The sequence below is a fragment of the Lepidochelys olivacea genome, assembly GCF_965140295.1.
Source record: "Lepidochelys olivacea isolate rLepOli2 genome assembly, chromosome: 1".
In the NCBI taxonomy this organism is placed as follows: Eukaryota; Metazoa; Chordata; order Testudines; family Cheloniidae; genus Lepidochelys; species Lepidochelys olivacea.
In genome coordinates, this window is record NC_140411.1 from 156,379,463 (window position 1) to 156,392,281 (window position 12,819).

Below are 12,819 nucleotides of genomic sequence, written 5' to 3' on the forward strand. Positions count from 1 at the left end.
TTCATTATCTGACATCTGTATCTGACAACCTCTCTTTTACTGCTTATGAAATTAAAAAAAATGTGCCTTATCTTTAATAAAAAAAAGCCCAAAGTAGGAATCTAAAGTGATACTCCTAAAGCCATTTTTCGGCAGCTAAGTAAGTAGGCTGGCTTTCAGACGTAAGCACCCAGCAGCTCTCTGTGACTTCACGGAGCGCTGGTGGGTGCTCAGCAGTTTGAAAATCAGGCCATTTATTTAGGCGCCCCCTTATGGAGTTAGGAGCCTAGCTTTGGGTGTGAGTAACTACAATGAGATGATGCCCTTGTCACTTAATACACAGCAATGCCCAAACAACTGAGCAGCATGGATGAGTCTGCCTGTCAAGAGGATTTTGAACTTTAAGTTGAATCTGGAGCTGAATGAGGACACACAGTAAACATGTTTACCCCCCGCCCCCCTTTGACTAACAGCATGTTATTTAAACTCTTTGATGTAAGAATTATGTATTCTTCTCAGTTTGCAAGTACAAAGAGTATATATTTTTATGCATTGGTTTGCACAGTATAAATTAAGCATATACGTATTGCACCCTTGCTTTTAAATTCCCAACCCCGTTTTTTACAACGCGGTTCACACTGACACTCTCTGTAGAACTACAGTCCTTTCTAAATGCAGTAAAAGTCAGTGACAGAGCCGAGAATAATACCCAAAAATCCTAACTCGCAGTCCACTGCTCTAACTACTAAACAACAGTGCCGCCCCCTAAAATAAGAAGGGTTATGCTTTGCCCTATATTGAGTCTCTAGCATGCTATATCCAACCTCATAAAATTTATCTATAATTTTGCTAACTACTAAGTAGCGACTTTTCTGTGACTGGTATTTGTCCATTATTCCTCAGGAAATCATCAGTATTGCCCTTGAGTCTCATTCTCACAGAACAGGAATCACGCAGCCCATTCACAATGTCATGTCATAATTTGGTTCTCTACAACCATCCTCAAGTGATGTATCAGAAGAGCGCAGCATCTTTAAAACTGTTCACTGCACAATCCCCAGCTTACAACTTGTGGCACTTTTGATGTATTGCTCATGAACAGATTGGTGATAAAGATGGATTGTGGAAGGTAGTAAAAGAGAAGCCCAAAGGGCCTCACTGCCTAGTTAATACTGAAGACAAAGGTCATTCACAACAAGTACTCTTTGCACTGTTTCACGGAGTCTGGCTAACGATAGCATGACGCCAAATGATGCAGCAGTACCGTATGAATGGGAATCTGAGTCTCTCTGAGTATGATCTTTGGTAAATCTTAATCAGAAATGCATGTGTGGCTCCTCCTTTGTCAGGGTATATAATATATTACATTCTTTAAAAAATATAAAAAGTTAATTACTTTCCAGATGCATTATGAGAATGGCTATGTGTGCTTTCCTGTTCATCATTTATTTAGTATATATTACCTGTTTAAAAATTTAGTGTTGTGATGCATATAATTGAGAAGGTTACAACAAACCATGCTCACTGTATGTTTCATTTCTCAAAGGCTTTGCCCTGTACATTGCACAGTAGAAAATTGGCAATCTGCATGCCATTGCACAACCAAGAAAAATGCTTCCACTCTGCCCAACCCAACATTTCTGGCTGAATGAATTCCTTGAGAAAACTTCATTTATGTATTACCATGTTATAAGCTTTTGGATGAAACACTTAAGAGGCCTGATTGCAGAGCCAGAGGAATCAATATTTTCCTGTAAACAGGCAAACTGTCACATAAACAAACCTACTAAAGATCTGCATTTAGCAGTTCAGCCAAATACAAGCTAGGAAAATGTACTTAAACTGAGGTACTTTACTATACTTCAACCTGTTAAGATGCACAGATAAAATGTATCCTGGATCCTATTCAAATTTTGTAAAGGTTTATAGTTCACCTAATGTTACAAGCTTCTAAGGCCAGATTATGCCACTCCTACGGTATGTCTACACTGCACACTCACATAGGGTTGCCAACATTGTATTTTAGAAACAAGGGACTGTTTTCTTAGCACCCCCACCACACATTATTATAATCATCATTATTAATAATAATAAGCAGTACTCACCTACATTCACCGGGGGTATTTCTTGCTGTTTTTTGCAGCACTCACCAATTCCCAACCTTCTTGTACAGAGATGAATAAATAAGGGACGTCTCTTGTAATAAGGGACTGTTGGATGGCAGAATGTAGAATACATACACTGCCTGCCCCCCTAGCCCAGGTATAAATAGCGCAAACAATGAAGCACTGCTTAGGTGAGTAAAGAACTGCCAGAACATTAGGGTATGTACCCTACATGGTGACCCTCAAGCAGTGATTCCCCTGTCTATGGTGCTATTTTTAGCAGTGTAGTGTCCCACTGCCTCCCCACTGCCAGAGTTTTCCCCCGCCACAGTGGAAGATTCTGGCAGTGGAGAAAGGCTCCGTCAGGGGCAATGCAGCAGGGAAGGCTCTGGCAGCTCCCCTCTGCTGGCTTCACCTGCCAGAGCCTTTCACCGCCATAGGTAACTACACACTGTATGGACACCCTAGGGTGACCAGACAGCAAATGTGAAAAATCCGGACAGGGGATGGGGGTAATAGGAGCCTATATAAGAAAAAGACCCAAAAATCGGGACTGTCCCTATAAAATCGGGACGTCTGGTCACTCTAGGACACAGCTTGCTTTTCCCTGCAGCATATAGCTACACTTACCCCACATGCCGCCACCAGCACAGACAAGGAAATCAATGGCAGTTGTCACCTAAATGCTTTTGAGGATCTGTGCCTTAGTTTCATGTCTGAGTGAAAGGGTGGCAGAATCTGGCCCTTTAACAGGCTCTAATATATATATTACACTCTTTTTTTTTAAACTAACCTAATTCCTATTTTATTGTTTGTGAAAGTATTTTTCAGATCTCAGTTTGGTCCCATTTGCTGCTCTGCCCTACCTCTTTTGTACTTCTGGTTTTCTCTCTCTTCATTTTAATTCCTCCTTAAAGCACACTCCTTCTGCAAAGCCCAGAAACATCATATGGAAAAAAAATCTTTAAAATAAAATCTGCAGTTTCTTCTAACGATCATCTTGTCATCTGGTGAATTATTGAGTATTTCTATTCATTCTTGAACTATAGTGGTTGTTTTTTAAGCTCAAAGGCAAAGAGTGTATCTTCGTCTATGCTTTGTACAGCCCTGTGCCCACTGATTATTATTATTATAGTCGCCAGAGGCCTCAACAGAGATGAGGCCCCATCATATTAGGTGCTGTACAGACATAATAAGAGACAATCCCTGTTCCAGACAGCTTAAAAACTAAATAGAGAAGACAGGCAAAGGGTGGAGGCAAAAACAGAGAGGTGAAATGACCTGCCCAAATTCACAAAGCAGGTTGGAAACAGAACGCAGGGAAATGCTAAATTCCAGGCTAGTGCCCTGTCCACTAGATGACAGCACTACCTTAGACAGAGCTCAATAAATTTATCAGTAGTAATGATGATGAATATTAACAGTGTTTCTGATACTCTCAGATTACTTCTGGCCTTCCCGGGTTGTTGTTCTTGAATCTCTGCCCTAATTCTAAAAGTAAAAGGATTTTAAAAAAATTGTTCATATAGGTATATTTATTCATATTTTTTCTTGGGAGTGCGATGCAGTTATACAATGAGGAGTCTAATGCAGTTATACAAGTAACTTAGGATGCCTCCAGGAGCTCTTATATGTTTTCCAGGAAGATCTCATAATGGGTTGTAGTACCAAAATGATGATACTATGACGTGATACTATGATAACTCATGGTAACAGAAGATAACTAAAGCCACCATTAATATTTCACTTTTCCCCCCTATTCTTAAAATAGGAAATAATTGTGTTAATGTTTTAATGGTGACTGCTGCAGAACTATATTTAAGTTGATTCCTATGTGTGAATGAGGAGAAATCAAGCCAGAGGAGTAAAGTTGAGTATTTCTTTTACTATAACAGAAAGATTACAAAAAAAGAAGACGACAATCTGGTTTTTAGTGATTTCTTTTCTTTGAGTCATGGTAAAATTTCTCGGAATGTCTGTTGTATTGTCATCCACATGCACGATACTGAAAATAAATCCCAGTTCCAAGTTCTTTGTTTTTCACTTCGAATTATTTCTCCCTCTTCCCCCCACATATAGTAAGCATGCCTTTGTGAGGTGGTTGTGAAGCAAAGGATCATGTCTAACCACCTTTCCATTAAGTGAAGTAATGATGGATGTCTTAGAGTCTGTTACTATTATAAGTAGTGTTCCAAGGTTTATAGTGGAAGGCGCAGTGTATGTTTGAAAAGATGATGCAGCTGTGATGATAGATGTGTCAAGAATGCAGTGGTTTCTTAGCTGATTTTTCATCATTTGCAGCATTCAATATCAACAGCCAATCCCTCAATTAAGCGGCATGTAATAGTTGCACTCCTGAGACTGACTAGACTTGAAAAACTTGTGACTTCCCATCTTCAACTGAGATTCCAAACTGGAAGAGGAAGAAATGTAGACAGCTTCTCTAGTATGCTCTGGCAGAGCCACGGCAGCCCTGGCTGATGACTTTATTTCAAAGAGAGACAATTTATTCTTGAAGGGCATTGGGTTTAAAACAGTGGTTCTCAAAGTTTTGTACTGGTGACCCCTTTCACATAGCAAGCCTCTCAGTGTGACCCCCTTATAAATTAAAAACACTTTTTAATATATTTAACACCATTATAAATGCTGGAGGCAAAGCAGGGTTTGGGGTAGAGACTGACAGCTCTTGACCCCCCAAGTAATAACCTTGCGACCCCCTGAGGGGTCCCAACCCTCAGTTTGAGAACCCCTGGTGCAGGGCAAGTCTGGAAAAAACTCAACTGAACTTCTATGTCAGCTAGTGAATCAGAGTGAGTTTTCCATCCTGCAAGAGAGCAAGGCAAAGGGATTATTTTTCTAAGTAATTCCTCTCTGGATGGGAATTATGGTCATTTGTTGCATTTACAAAACTTAAAGCAGTGGACTGGTGAGTCAGAGAGGCACTAGCAGGCTTCTGCTGGGACTTTAGGTGAATTTCACAGCCAGAAGATGCCAGGCAGAAAGAAGGAAACGAGGGCATTAAGGAATAGCTGCAATTCATGAGTTAACAAAATGTACTGTGTCTACTCTGACATCTGAATACATCTTCCATACATCTTAGAAACAAATTATTCTGCTGAGCTTTGTTTTTGTGATAGCTCATTATAATGCCTTCCCAAAGCACTTCTTCTCTTCTTTGTATGGCTCATGTAGAGCAAAAACTTTAATTTTACATTTGGAGGGTTAAGCCAGATAATTGTATCAGGAGTAGCGGAGTGCATCGCTGTGATGCCTCCTTTGTATCTGTGAATTGGGCTGTAATGGGGTGCCCGCTGTGCCCCTCCGGATTTGGCCCTTCTTCCCCTCTTCTCAGGGATACTTCGGGCTGGTGCAACACCCATGCTCTTCATTTGTGATCAAGTCCCCACCACCAGTTTCCAACTATATACAGGCTTTTTATAACAGCTTAGCCTACCACAGGCCTGGCCAGCAACAGACTTGGAGACTCCCACCTCCGTCTGAGCCTGACCTCCCCTCTTGGTCTCCACCCCGCTTTGATCTCACTTCCTCCCAGCCTTATAGCTCCTGCTAACGAGGCTGGCATATGGTCAGTTACCAGGCAAGCATCAGGCTATCTACCCAGCCCAACCTAATCCCCCTGACTGGGCCAAGAGTGGTAGGAACTGATTAAGGCCTCTCTAGCAGCACCCTGCCGCACACCTCCCCACTTAAGCCACCAGCGGGGGGGGCCAGGTCTGCCCGGGAGGCTGTTCCAGGGAGGCCTGCTGCTGCCCATGGGGTGGTCCCCAGGGTCCTCTGTGCAGGGTTAGTCCATCCACTAGTCACAAAAGTTGCACTGGGTTGGGGGTGGACCGCCCCACAGGTCTACTGCTACCCACAGGTAGCAGCCTCACGGTTGCCCTCCTGGCTGCTCCCCCTTTTTTGGTCGGCAGGGGAGCCGGGTGGGTCTGTACCTCACCCCTGCCGCCCGGGACAACAAGTGCAGTTACCCTGCCCAGGGGGGTCTGGCTCTCCCTGCCTAGAGGCTTCACCTTCAGGCATTCTTTGGGGCCTTCCCTCCTCTCAGCCTTGGGAACCTTCACCTGGGGTTCTATAATGGGACACTCCTTCAGTCTCTTGCCCCTTTTTCTCTCCCATCTTTGCTCTAGCTCGGTTGTCAAGGGTCTTTCTCTCCTGTCCTCTGGGGACCTCCCTGGGGTCACTGGGCATAGGGGGTCTCCCCTCCCGTCATCGGGGTCCCCTCCCATGGTCTCCTTTCCCCTTTGGGACAGGGCCCTAATCTGTCCCCAGTACCACAGGTGACCCCTCTACCACCCGCACCCATTGTCAGGCAAACCAGCCCCCTGACCTCCAGGGCTAGTGAAAACTGTGCTTCCCAAATGAAAGTGGTAGTAAGCAGTGAAAGAACTGAATCTAATTAAACATGAATATCAAGTTATAAAGAGAGAATATAAAAAATAAACAAATGGCAGAGATCAGATTTAGTTGCATTGAATGCAAAGGTATCCAACACAAACTGTGAAGTGTAAGGCCTGCAGTAAAAGCAACCGGTTTGTGAAAAAAGTGTTGCTCTCAGCAGAAATTCCAAAGGAATACAAAAATAAAAGTCATTCATGAGCACAGAGTTCATTGTTGGGTCCCTGAATACATCTCCAAAGCTGATAATTACAACAGATTGGCTTGTGACAGCATCCAGAGTACTTTCATAGAACCCTTTACTAGAACCACCTTCCTGTTGCCTGGAACCAAGGAATGTTAATGCTGTCACGGGAAGATAGTAGTGTTATAGTCCCAGTGCAATAAACAGTGAAATAATACAATACGCAATCAATATCATATAACTGAAGAAAGTGATTGGTAGCAGGTCTCATTAATACAGCTTGAGGGACTTTCACAGGCCAATTTATCATTGTGAATATCGGTATATACTAAAGGTTCTCTCTAAATATGAAACAAACTTTATAAGATTTTGGTTATAAAAGACTGGAGCTGTTAATAAATACAACTAAAAGGAAAATAATATTAAATGGATAGGAAACAAGGCCTACCTATACAGTATTGGGAAAGGCTAGGAGAATGGAGTATAACTTCACTTATTGATAAGGGGGATATGTTGGTCCAGAAAAGGGAGGTGGTGAGGGAGGGTCACTCCTGAAACACTGCAATCCCATAGGAGCCGCTGAAGAAGGAGTGAAAGTCAGGGCAACTCTAAGGGCTACCTTAGGCTATGCCAATGTCTCAGTGGCCTCCAAGATGCTGAATGGGGAGACGCAAGCTGCCTCTCATCTGTTCCTGTGCTGTTCTCAGAGCTAGCACAGAAGTGGCTGTATAACAATCTATGAATTCTTCAGGGATGTTATCAAGAGGACAAGAGTCAATTATTCTCATTTGCTATTGAGGACACAATAAAAAGCAATGGGCTTAAACTGCAGCTGGAAAATTCAGGTTAAATAACAGAAAAAGCTGTAAAAAAAAGAACATTTAGTTAGACGTACAAGCTGCTTTGGGATGACAATCACCTTCACTGGAGATATTTAAAATGCAGTTTTGCGATGTAAAGTGATTCTTAAAAATGGCATCAAGAGGGTTCCATGTTTATGGCATTACTTCACTTTCATGTTAGTTTTGCTTGGTTTACAATTGCTTCCTCTAATTTGCAGGGCTGCAAACTCAGCCTTCTGTTCCTTCCTGCATCCTCCTTCCTGTATAATCCCCAGAGAAGAGATTCTGCAGGCTCAGATCATTCCAGGTTTCATTGGTGTAATTCTGGGCAGAATTGAAACTGTTGTGAATGAAGACAGGATTTGGCTTGTAGAATTACTAGTTCTCATACCAGCATGGTTTTCAGATTCCTGGGTGAGCGGGCAGGTCTGGCAGTTAGAAAAAACACCTTTTCACTTGTCAGCTGAACAAATTTGACATGGAACCATTGAAACATGATAAATGTGGAATTTCCATGAGGATGTCACAAAGGTGACAGAGATCACCATCTGGAAGAAGCTGAACAATGTGGGTAAGGTTAGCATTCCATCCTGCCAGAATAGTCTCCAACATAGCAAAGCAGTTTAAGGAGAGATTAGACTACAGTAATTGGGGAGATTTTAAAAATAATAAAATCAGTCCTGACTCTTGTCATCATACAGGACATGATGGGTTTTCTCTAGTGCACAGCCTATTATTTGTTACCCCTCTCCACTGTGATATCTTTCTTTTAGACTGTACAATCTCTGGGGCATGTTTGTACCTAACAGAGCAGGGCCTTGGCCTGGTTGGCCTCTATGTGCCACTGCAGTATAAATATTAAACAACAACGTTTTATTTGGATGTCTTTATTGGAAAATGCATGTAAGAATACAAAAAAGGGAAGGGGATTGGAAGAGATCAGGGAGGAAAAAATACCCAATGAAATAATTCAAGCCCTGCTCCAGAACTACATATCTTCTTTCACTCAGCAGCGCTTTAAGTGTGACACCTGTACATGATGTATTAGACCAGTAGTCCCCACACTTTTTACTTCATGCCCCACCTTGCCCAGCCTACCCCCTCCTCCAGCTGCAGTTGGGAGCTGAACCTGGGAGTGGGACCGCGGTCAGGGCTGCAGCTACTCGACCCTCTTCTCCAAAAGACAACTGCAGCCTATTGGAATCTTATACTCTTTCCTCATCTAATTCTGCAGGAAAATAATTGTGTGGGGAAAAAGTTAAATAATTTTGTCGACCCCCCTGAGAATGGTTCATGTTCAGGTTTAGTTTGAATTTGGGGAAAGAGGTTGGCTATTTTGTCCAAACGTGCCCATATTCCTAGAAGACTTTTGTCAATTTAGTTTTAAAAATTAATTGAATGAAATGTGAAAAGAAGGGAAGTGAATGATACCAGGAAGGAAGGGTAATGAAGAGAAGGGATCTAAAATGGTAAGAGGAGTAGAGAGTTGAGAAGAATTTTTCTTTCTATTTCCTTCAAAGAAACCTTCTCCCTACCTTGGCTTCACATGTTCCAAGGTTGACATGAACCCGTGTACAAGTAATTATAATACTTGGTGCTCTTATAGCCCCTTTCATCTGGGGATCTCAAAGCACTTTCTAAAGCAGATGTGTATTATTAGCCAGCCTTACTCCATTATACAACACTGTAGCTATTTGAGGAACTAAAAATGATCATAGCCCGCTTGTAAATGTTAACAATCTCACAGCATCACTTTTTCTTAAACTCTGCCTTAAGGTGATATTGAACTACTGAAATGTCTGCCTCTCTTCTCAATGAAGAGTGTTGGCCTGCCTACACGTTACTGCATATTTTATATACTTCTCTTATAAATACGTATCCTGAAAGTATTCTTATCTGTACTATAGGATGTCTCAGTTCTGGTTCCAGGCCACATAATTATAAAGGTATAATGATGAGAATTAATCTGGGAGGCAACTAGATGGCACTAGAACATGTTAATATGTTACTTTACTAATATGACTTTGCAGTACAAGCCTTATTGTTGATTAGAAGTTCCTGGAATAAAGATGACTGACAGCTGTATAATGCTGTTGGCCTCTCTGAACTACAATACATAAAAAAGAAAGATGAATAATTCTGTGTGGGATACACTGATACAACACCTTTGTCTGTAATATAAATAGAGGTTTTCACCATATTTTACAAGGCACTGGAATAAAAATAAAATAAAGTTTATTAAATTAATATACCATATTCTCTTTTTTGTCCAATAGTTAAAATGATCAATTTAGAAAAAAGGATTCTCCGCATCAAGAGCTGCTGGTTAGATGCAAAATTATCAATGGATAGGAATTTCCTAAGTCAAACAATCTGAACAGGTAGACATTTCTAAAGGCTTTATACCAGGGGAAAGCTAAAATGCAGCAGCTGCATTAATATATTAATTTACTTCAATGCAGTGTCTGATAGAGGAGAACAAATGACTTCCCTGGGCTTGAAAATATGTATGTGCGTAATGGACAGAGGGGAGCAACAGAAAGGCAAAATAACTTAAACAGGAAGGAAGGTGTCACATATTGTATAATCACCAGAAGCAGAACTCGAGGTGTAATTTCTCAGGACAAAATGCTCCCTTCCACTTATGCAAGAGGAAGGGAACCTAACCCCATCCCAGCCCAGATAGAAGAGAGAAATACCAGATCTCTGACATATTACTCCATGATTATTACTATTTATAGTAGCATCTAGGTGCCCCTACGAAGCAGTCCCAGTGTGCTAAGCACTGTACATACCCAGAATAAAAGACAGTCCCTCTCCCAAAAAGCTCACAATCTAGGGACAGGCAAAGGGATGGAGGAAGGAAATATTAACCTCATTTTCCAGATGGGAAGATGAGCATAGAGAGGCTAAGTGTCTCACCCAACACCACACAGGAAGTCTATGGCAGAACCAAGAGCTGAACTCAAACTTTCTGAGTCTGAGTACTTAGATGTTAAATCCAGTGCCTTACTCACAAGACTATCCTTTGTCTCTCACCCACTAGAAGCTTCTCTTCAAGGCTCAGATGCTGGGTTGATGGAGTGGGGGACATGACAGAGTGAGAACACAGGCTGATTCACATTCTCCGCCTCAAATCTTCCACCTATGGAATAGGCTAGCACATGTTAGTCATCAATAAATTGTGTGGGTTCCCCTCTGAGTGTTGAGCCTAAGGCTAAACGTTAGGGAAAATATTAACTTGTGCTTCTTTAAGCTTTTCAGTTCAGACCAGGGGGAGTCGCACTCAAAATCCTATATCTGGAATGTGTCATTCTCCCTCTTATGCCCTTACAATCTAGCTGCTCCCTTGGGAAGGATGGGTAAGTCTTGGGTTTGAACTGAAATGAAACAGAAGTGATGTCAGAGGCAATTTTCAGAGGCTTCAATAATTAAAGCAATTACTGTATTTGCATTTTGAACACATTTTGGTAACAAACTCCAGATAGCTGAAGGATGGTCTTGTAGTTAAAGAACAGCAGACTCAGATTCTATTCTTAACTTTGTCATAAGCTGGCTGTGAAACCCTGAACTAGACACTATCTCTTTATGCCTCAAGTTCCTCATACATAAGGAAAAGATAATAACTCCTACCACTCAGGCAAATAGTGAGCCCCAATTAAAGCATGCAAAGCACACTGAGGTATTTGTCTAAAAGGTACTATATACCTTTAAGTGTAAAGTATCCTTCTGATATGGGAATAAAGGGTTTTAGAAACAGTCCTCTACATGGGTTTAGATCTTTTCCGGTTTAATTCAAAGTTGTGAGACCAGGTTATTATTATGACCTCATATATCACTAATTGAGAGTTGTTTTATGGCACTCATTAACAGGGTTGCATGCACGTTACAACCTAGAAGCTCTGGGTTATCACTGATGCTTGCAGTTGCTATGACAACAGAGTTTGTATGCATCTCTCAAAGAGCCTTTTTTTTAAGGGCTCCTTGAAAGAGTGAGTTATTTAGCAAACAGGAAGGTTTAGCCATCAAAATGTTCTGCCTACAAAATGACAGACAATGTCTTCCATTAGTTTTCCCATAGCTAATATATTATAGTCCTGCATTCATGACACTGTATTTAAAAATCTGTCAGGGTTTTCATTAAGCTCCCCTATTTTTCAGGGAGATATAACTGGACTGGATTTCAGTGTGCCGGGCTTTAGCTATGTGATTTTCACTGACATTAATGGGAGTTGGCCAGATCAACTTTCTTTTAATACTTTTAAACATTTATACTATAACGTCATTGGCCAGGAACAACAACAAAATATTTAGCTAAATGGGAAAAAACATAACTTTTGCCATTTTCAAATGAAAGCGAAATGACTAGGAGTCTATATATGTTGGGGGCTTAGAACCAGCCACGTTATTATATTTTGCTACCTCACGTTGCTGGGTATTCCAACTAGCTACCTCTGTAATAACTACTACATTTCTTAACCTTTTGCAGGTAATCATACTTCTAGGTATACATTTACAGAGCAGACTTCAGGAGCTGCTTTTAATTAGGGAGGTATAATAATTAAGAAGAAGAACAATAAATATTGTGCTTTGTACTTCTCTAGCACTTTCCATCTGAGAGTATCAAATGAATTAAGCCGCCCAGCACTCATGAGATAATTAAGTATTATTGTCACCATTTTATTGATATGGGAACTGAAGCACAGAGAGGTTAAGTGATTTGTTGGAAATCCCATAGAAAATCTGTGACAGAATTGGAAACTGAATTAAGATCACGTTAATCCCATTCCTTGGGATTTAATCACTAGATTATCCCTCTTTCCTTCCTCGAGATGCACGTAAAGGGCCAGATCTACACCAGCTGATGATCTGGCTCAATTTTTAAAAAATACTGTATATTTTCTTTAATATAAAAAAGACTTACGAAGACTACATTTATTATTTACTTGTATTGTGGTAGTGCCCCAAGGCCCCATTCAGAACTGGCTCCCCACTGTGCTAGGTGGGGCACAAACACAGGGAAAAATGGTGCCTGCCCTGAAAAGTTGACCGACTAGTTTCAAATTTAGCTTCAGTTTGGTTTGCAATTTCTTGTAGATGGAGAAGCAGAAGTGAATCTGGAGGAGGGCGCCAAAGGGTGAGAGGCTAGCGATTTAGGCTTTGTAGATTACTTACAGAGACTATTGTGGGTGAAGAAGCTAAATGGATGCTCAAGGCAGGCATCATTTATGGAGAAACGGAGGTGAGAAGTGGTGTTTCTGCAGAAACTTCAGATGGTGTTAAACGCACATCC